Source organism: Pteropus vampyrus, unplaced genomic scaffold (assembly GCF_000151845.1).
Source record: "Pteropus vampyrus isolate Shadow unplaced genomic scaffold, Pvam_2.0 Scaffold1, whole genome shotgun sequence".
Lineage (NCBI taxonomy): Eukaryota > Metazoa > Chordata > Mammalia > Chiroptera > Pteropodidae > Pteropus > Pteropus vampyrus.
This window is the reverse complement of record NW_011888782.1, coordinates 37,625,091-37,634,159: the sequence shown is the minus strand read 5'-3', so window position 1 is coordinate 37,634,159 and position 9,069 is coordinate 37,625,091. Positions and strand designations below refer to the sequence as shown.

At 31.9% G+C, this 9,069-nt stretch overlaps 1 pseudogene; it reads right to left on the bottom strand.

Moving 5' to 3' along the window:
* Positions 1-2,364: 2,364 nt before the first annotated feature.
* Positions 2,365-2,485, bottom strand: LOC111736282 (annotated as a pseudogene).
* Between the last annotated feature and the right edge of the window lie 6,584 nt (positions 2,486-9,069).

The following is a 9,069-nucleotide window of genomic DNA, read 5'->3' as shown; positions in this document are numbered from 1 at the left end:
TAAAAAATAAGGGACTGTAAACTGACAAAGTCTTTGCAATCTGTGAGGTCAAAAAAGGGTTGTCTTGCCTAAAAATAAATAAACAAACAAACAAACAAATAAATAAATAAACAGAAAGCTTTTTGCTGCCCTCTTCTTCTATTTGACTCCTACCACCTATCCTTTAGATTTCAGATTAAGAGCCATTTTAGTGGAAGAAGCACTCCTCTACCTTGAAAGAAGTCTGTTTATTGTAGCCTCAAGTGTAGCTCGGTATCTCCCCTTCACAGTGTTTGTCACATTTGTTACACTTTTAAGTTTATGTATGTTTGTATTATCAAACAGTCCAGCTGTCTTCTTCAATAGACTCTAATCTATCTCTGCTCAGCATTTTGTCTCCAGCACTAAGCTTGGTTTCTGGCACATTAACAAGATATCAACAAATGTTTGTTAAAAGTATAAATAAAAATTCCTTATTTTTACACATGAATTCACCCCCAAATGCTTATACTTCTGAGTTCTCTAATTCTGTTGGTGTTGCCATCACCTCATATCCTGGGTCCAAAAGTTCGTATTTCTTTGGCTTCTCTTTCTTTCTTGCTATCTACATCTAATCGTTTGCCAGGTAGCATTGATTCAACCTCCAGGGCACACTTCACATAAACCTTCTCAATGCCATTACTGCTCTTTTGTGGGTTGGGTCCACCCCAGCCTGTGTCTGGGCTTTTGCAAAATTACCCAGTTAGATTCCACATCTAATCTCTTCTTGCCTCGATCTTCTTGTCTTCCAAAAACACTGTTCATGTTGCTTCTATAATAAAAATGATTTTAGAATTCCCAATTGTCCATTCAGTATAGTATCCAGCATGCACATAACTCTAAATATTCTCTTTTTCACATCTTATGTCCCAACCAAACTGAAATATTTCGAGTATCGAGTATATGCCATGTATTTACCACTTTCAGGATTACATCTACAGTACTTTTCCCCTATACCTCCTTGTCCTTCAAGCACAAATTCTACTTTCCTTTTCTAGACTACCTTTTTACATTCAGGGACTTTTGTTATTTATCATTGTGTAGACTACAGTGATTAACATTGGGGCTTTGGACCCAAATAAACTTTAATAGATATACTTAACGAATTGCTTCCTTCCTTTCTCTCTCTCTTTTTTCTATGTAGCTTTGGTCTATGCCTTCAAAAGGGTAAATATTTTCTTATGTATCTTATATTTTTCTTTCAGAGTTTTTCCATATTTTTTTGGAAAAGGCAGCCAAAAAATAAGATTTTATAAAATCTTCCTCTTTGCCATTTAAGAATATTTCCCTTCTCCCTCCCTCAAACTGACAAAATAATAAGAGTAGGATTTTAAAATTATAATCTAGGAAACATGAGCACAGACACTTGTTAAAAATTTGTATTTTTCTGTACTGGAAGATGACATGCAATTCATAACCTGGTTAAAGTCTAGAGAAAGATAAAGTTTATCTAAATTCATACTATATACTGTAAGTATGAGAATAGTAGCCCTGGAAAACTTTAAGTTGATTTTTACTGCAATAGCTGTCGTTTATCTCAACTCTTTCTTGAAGAAGTTAAACACAGGTGTTCTTGATACTTTAAGCTAAGACAACTTACCATAGTATTGATTGTTTCATTTCCATGGTAGTCAATCTGGAAACTGATTTTGATTGCCAACTGCATGGATGTTATTTCCTTTTCTGTAAAAACACTAAAGTTTTTTAAATAGTATTTTTAATAATTACATATATACTCTACCAAGTACTTTGTATGTATTTTCTAGTAAAATTCTTGTATATTTTAAAGCAGATTTTATCTTCCATTTTAAATATTCCTTCTACATGAACCTTGTAAGTACTAAGATCTTTTACTAAACATGTAGTCATTATTTTTCCTATCTTTAATGTCTTTTATATACAAATGCTCCTTGACTTATGGTGGGGTTATGTCCCAATAAACCCATCATAAGTTGAAAATATTGTTAAGTTGAAAATACATTTTGTACACTTAAGCTACCAAAAATCATAGCTGAACCTAACCAGTTTCTACTGAATGTGTATTGCTTTCACAACACTGTAAAGTCAAAATAAATCCAACCATCCTGAGTCAAGGACAGTCTGTAGTTCATTGCTCCAAAAAGCCATAGGCATGCACACACAAGCACCTCAGTATGACTAATAAAGTGCATATGATATAAAAGGTTTATAGATTAAAATGACAATATGAAAGTACATAGTAAACAGTTTAAATGTTATCTTTATTATTTTTTTATTTTTTTACTTTTTAGGCGAGGCAACCCTTGATTGACCTCACAGATTGCAAGACCCTTGCCAGTTTACAATCTCTTATTTTTTTATTTTTTATGCCTATAGCACCTGGTCTTCCTAGGTGGTCTCCCATTCAAGTACTAACCACAGGCCCGACCCTGCTTAGCTTCTGAGATCAGACGAGATCAAGCATGTTCAGGGTAGCATGGCCATAGACTACTTGTTATCTTTAAAAAAATCTTTACATATGAAAATCATGGTGGTAAAACCACAAACTAATCAATGGATGAAAAAAAATTTTTTTTTTCAGTTTTAAGGCTTTTCCAAGCAGAATTTAAAGCCATTGAAGTCCTCTCTATAGAGTAAACTTAATATGTATGTGTAGAAGTATATAAAAATAAAATAATTCCATCCTTGCACTATTTTAAAATTTAACTTTGTGGTCATAAAACCTAGAGTGAGTGTTATCTTTCAAAACTGAGATGTCATATGGCAACAGCCAATTATCTTTTAGGATGCATTAGTATATAGCAAGAGAAAGTTTATTTTCTCAAAAGTGAAATTACAGCAAAGAAATCTTACTCTACTGAGTTTATTTTAACATTAATTTAAGAGTTATTTATTTTTTCTGTTAGATAATGGCAATCTAGAAAATACAAGATTTAAAACATCAATGATAAAATGTTGACAAAAAGATCTTATTTCAGTAACAGTTTAATTGAATTCATGAAATACCTCATGATTTCATAACAGTGACAATTATTACTATTATTGTTACTTCTGTATTTGGCAGCATTTTATAGTTTTTATATTTTGGTTTATAGAATTTATGAAAGATATTCTATAGCATACAAATTTGCCTTGGGTGTGATAGCTAATTAACATTTTGAACACTTATTAGCTTGCATTTTTTGAGTATTCGATGGATGCCATGCATTATACAAAGTATTGTACTTGTATTTTCTCAGATAATTTTTTAATTCTTACAACACTCCTATGAGGTAGGTGCTGATGTTTAGAAAATTGAGTATTTTTCCCAAATCACACAGCTAATAAGTAGCAGAACTTTGATTCAAACTCAGGCCTTTCAAATTCCAGAGCCCATTCTTCAACCTCTCTCACAATGCTGTTCCCTTAAACTGGGCTTTCTTAACTTAATCCCGACATTTTATATGAACAACAATGACAAGATGTGGAAAACACTATCTCTATATTAAAAATTGAAATTGTGGCTCAGATAAATCAGCTTGTAAGTAAGTGTTACAACTGAAGATAATGCCTAAGGTTTTTTAAAGGTAAGAGCCCATGCTATTTTCACTATACCAGTCCAACTGGACTTTCAGCAAAGACTGAAATGATCTCTCTTGGCAGTTAAATAAGGTAGCTGCTACACACATGTGGCTAGTGAACACTTGCAAAGTGATTAATGCTACTGAGGCACTATGTTTTAAATTTTACTTAATTTAATTTATTTTGTGACCACTTTCACCCATTTCTCTCATCTCCTTCCTCTGGCAACCACCAATCTATTCTCTATATCTATGATATAAGATTTTCTTTTTAAAGATTCCACATATAGAGGGATCATATGGTATTTGTCTTTCTCTGTCTGACTTATTTCACTTAGCATGATGCTCTCGTGGTCCATCCGTGTCATTGCAAATGGCAAGATTTCATTGTTTTTATGGATCACCAATATTCATATATGTATATATGCAGTCTCACAATTTCTTTATACATTCATCTGTCAATAGACACTTAAATTATTTTCATATTTTGGCTATTGTCAATAATGGTGCAATGAACTTGAGAGTGTATATATCTTTTCAAATTAGTGTTTTTGTTTTCTTTGGCTAAATATCCAGAAATAGGACTAGTGGGTTGAATGGTAGATCTATATTTAGTTTTATGAGGAAACGCCATACTGTTTTCTATAGTGATTGCACCAATTTATATTCCCACCAACAGTGCATAAGGGTTCCCTTTTCTCTACATCCTTGCCAACACTTGTTATTTCTTGTCTTTTTTATAATAGCCATTCTAACAGGTGTGATGAAGTAATATCTCATTATGGTTTTGATTTGCATTTTCTTGATTATTAATGTTGATCATCTTTTTATTAAATTTAATATTTTCATTAATTTCTAAAATTATTCATTTTAATTAATTAAATTGCAAATTTAAACACCATATGTGGCCATTGGCCACCTTGCGGCATAGCACAACCATGAATTAACTCTATTATATTGACCTCCTAAGCAATATATAAAGAGAATCTTAAAAAATTTTAAATGAACTTATTAAATGAACTCAATTTTAAATAAACTTAATCATTTCTCATTAGTTAATCCTTTAACTCAATACAAACTAGTATTTCTAAGTAAAGTCACCCAGCCATATTCAAACAACTCAAAATTTTTCTTTCTCAATTCTTGCTCTAGGTGACTTTTTCCCCTAGTTGCTTGATTTCTATTTACTTTAACTTCCTTTCTAAAAAGTTTTTACCTTTGAATAAAGGTAAAAAAAAAATTCACATTTTAAATCATGTTAGAAAAAATATTTTGCCATGCATCTTTCAGTCTCCTCCTTTATTATTCTACATCCAGAACATGTGAACTGAGTCTCCAATCTTTCTGCAGTAAATCTGTTTTATATTTTACTAGTCATGTTTTACATTCACTGATTGGAAAGTCCCAGTTTAGAGGAATAGGAATTAGAGATGAGGCAGTTAAGTCAAAAGGGCACGGAGTTTAATGTCATAGTTCCTAGTCTGTGCGAACAACCCAAAGCATGAAGCTTTTGGCTTTTCACTCTTTCAGTAACATGGGAAAACAACCCAAAGGCTTATAAAATTAAATATTTCGCCAGGCTAAGGTCTGTGACCAAAGTTATTGGCAGACACGCTGTCTCAGTACCAGCTTAAGTTGCCTATTGAAGGTGGAGGACCCTGAAGCAGCCCCTTGTCCCTTTGCTGCTCTTGCAAACGTTATTAAACCTAAGGCTACTTCAAGATGTTATTTGTGTCTTAGAACTAGTCTTAGAATCTGGTAGGATAATATCTGAACTTCTGAGAATCAGCAAATAAAACAACTTCTCTTTAGCTTGTAGGATTGCTGCAGATTCTTCCTATGCTACTTTCTTCTCTTTTCCTACTCTGCCTCTAGAATCCAGAGAGTACTCCCAAAGTCACCTGATTAGAAAAAGTATTTACCTGTATAATACACATCTATACCTACCGAATTGTTTCTACTATGCACATTTCTCTGATTTTTCTTAGAATCCAGGAACCTTAATGTAAACTTTGACTACAGTCTGAAATCGTTGGAGATAACATTATTTGGCTTGTCTTTATGACTTAAAAATGAAGCACCCTTTTTACTATCATAATCATTTCCTTTAGGTCATTAAAGTAAAACTGACTTTAAGATTAAACAAAACTTTCATAATATAGTTTATACATCAACAGACTGGAGATAATTTAAAATCATTAAACCTGTTTCTTATTACTCTCCTCTCCTGAACTCATGTGAATTTCATTATTAAATTAAATTAATTAGATATAAAGTTTATTGGTTTTCTGCTTGTATTTAAACTTTGACTCTGACTCTTGTAAGCTGTGGACTTGGTTAATTATTTTAGTCCTTTTAGCCTTAGTTTCTTTACCCAGGAAATGGGTATAATAATGGTACCTACTCATATTGCTGCTGTGAGGATTAAATGAGATAATTTATGTGAAGTACTTACCACAAGGCTTGACATATTGAAAATATGTCAGTTAATAAATGGTATTATGATATTTCTATTGTTGTCTATGTAAATACATGTAGAAAAACTAATGAGAACTAATAAGTAAACATTTTATTCTATTTATATATAGAGCATTACACAGTAATGAATATCCAGTGGAAACCAGGGAGAATTTAAGTTTACTAAAATGACCAATTTTAAAATTTTCTCATAGTTCTAGGATTAAGTTCTTACCTAAGCTAGTAAAGAATATTTAATTATTAGTTGTAAAGAAACATCTTTGAAATCATCCATAAAGAATCGAACCTGACAACAGGCTAATTGTTGAAAATACATTTTCCTACTATTTAAATCAAACATGAATCAAAAATAATTACAGTGGTTTTTCCTGATGCTTTACCTGGAGCTAGTTAATAGCAATTTTTATATTTTCAAGAAAGAAATAAATCTCATTGTATAAACCAGAAATGAAGTACTACTTACATTATTTCTTTTATACACAAATTAAAAACATTAATTTCTATGATGTTCCTTTATAAAACACAATTAATTTTTGTGAGTTTTAAATTTAATTATTGAAGCCAGAGAATGCATTACAGAAGTTATTATAGTTTAAGATTTTTTTTTGCAAATGAATGGTCATAACGGAAATTTACAATTTAAAAACTAATTAAAAGGAAGGATGTTCCAGTAATAGGTGTTCTAGTAATTTTGATGGTGAACAAAATTCTATTAAATAAGTCAGACCATCTTTCAGTTGACATTCACTTGAAATGATACTATCTGTGATTTTATTTATATTATGACCAGAGCCAACAAATATTTCTTTCAATAAATAACTAGAATTTTATTTTAAAGTTTCTATAACTTAATTCTTAAAAGTAAAATAGGCACAATGTAAAAGTTGTAGTAATACCCAAATTCTCAGTGACCTTACTATTATTAATAAAAGTAGAGAAATATTCATTTTTATACATTTTTGAGGTTTATTAGATCCTCAAAGGCAGGGATCTATCTTTATCTATCTATCATCTATCTATCTATCTATCTATCTATCTATCTATCTATCTACCTATCTATCATCTATTCATATATACATGTAAATATTCTGAGAGATACAGTGTGAGCCTTCCATCTAAACCTTACTCAGAGTATGGATATGGAGCTTCTATAGTTTATTTGCTGAACTAAATCTTATTTATATACTTTCTCTTTTTTCAAAATGAGCTCTGGATTCATATATGACATTAGTAGTATGTCTGTTTGTGTTATGCAGTTATGTTTCTGTATGCATAATCATGCATTTGTAGGTGGAAAAAGATAGATGATGGCTCTGATTTAATATGTCTGGGTGCCTCACCTTCTGGAAGACACTTGTTATGGAGAAGTGAAAAAATGCAAGTCTCTGCCTACAAGTGTTTTAAAGCATTCAATTTATTTTTGTAATAATAATTAGTGCTCATCTTACTGTAAGGGTATAATAATATGTTTGGTTTGGTCTTTAACACTTCTTTCACTGCCCTATTGTGTTGAAAAGAATCAGTTATGTTTACTCAAGGAATGAAATTTGTAACTTGTCCAGTTGCTATGGGAACTACATTCTTTTGTTCACTAAATTGATCTTTGAAAGAAAAAAAGAAACTTATAAATGATTAAGGCAACTTATGCTTATTAAATAAAATTTTGGAAAATACTAAGTAGTATTAAAAATATTACCTGTAATTCTTTCACCAAATATACTCTGTTAATATTTTGAGATGTTTCCTTTTTATTTCACTGCACACATTTTTTGTTGAAGTAGTGGTATTTAAATCATTAACACATTTTTACATCATTGTTTTCCAGTTTACATTATATACTTTTTTCATTAAAGTTATACTTAAAAAAATACACATACACAAGTCACATAGAATTACATATTCTTTAAATGTCATTTTGCAATCTTACATGTCAATGCCTTTAAAGAAATTTGTGATTAAATGCATTTATATTCCTTCTCCAACTGTTCTTTATAACACATTTTCCCTCAAAAATTACCCTTTTATCTGGTTCAGAATCTATTTCGCTCCATCACCACTTATCGTATTGCCATATGTGGTCAGGTTTACACAAGGTTTACTCATGGTTATGTGTCAGACTAACTTCTAACACAAACATACTTTGGGAGAAATTATCTGTAGTGGTTATGCCACATCTTATTCTTCACTATGGTTGTTCTTTCTCTCTTGGCTCCAACTTTCAATCATTTACTTATTTGGTGAATATTTATGAAGGACTTTTATATGCCAGGCAATGTGTGAGACACTGGGTTATAATGGTGAATAGGACACAATTTTTGACAGCCAATTACAATGTAACGTGATAAGTGCTGACTGGCATAAGTAGAAGGTACTATGGCAGACATAGTGAAAACAGTTAGTGCTATCTTAGGAAATCAAGAATGGCTTTCTTCAGAACATGGCTTCATCAATTGGAATACTGCAGGCCCAGGATATGACTGATGGCCAAAAAAGAAGATTAAGTTGTTTTGAAGAATTTCCTCAAATGTAAATTTAGTAATCAGGCAGATTCAGGAGTGAGAAATTCCCCAACTGGGATAATACAAGGTGTTGAGACCAAAATAACCAAGCTTCAATCAAAGATTAAAGCAGGGAAGGAGCTGGGCAAACTTATTTAGTTCTCCCTCAGAAAACTGCCCCATGCATGTGTTGCCTAATGCATAGTGCCTAATGGGCAGAGCACACTTCCACAAACATAATCTGTTCATTGATCTCAGGCCAAGGTTTAGCCTAGTGAATGGAGCAGATCAGCAGAGAATTCTGAATGAAGTGCTGGACATTAGGAGAACTTCATATACATAGGAGAGCTACAGACAGGAAATGTGGAGACAGGATTCAGATTTAGGAAAGGGCCATAGCCCTGGGCTTTAAATTCAGTAGACGTCTCTGCCAGATAAAGAGCACTAGAATCTAGAATAATTAACATACTATAGAGTGTTAGGGGAAGAAACTCTGACTGAATCCTGTCAAATAGCCTGGATCAACATGGATTACA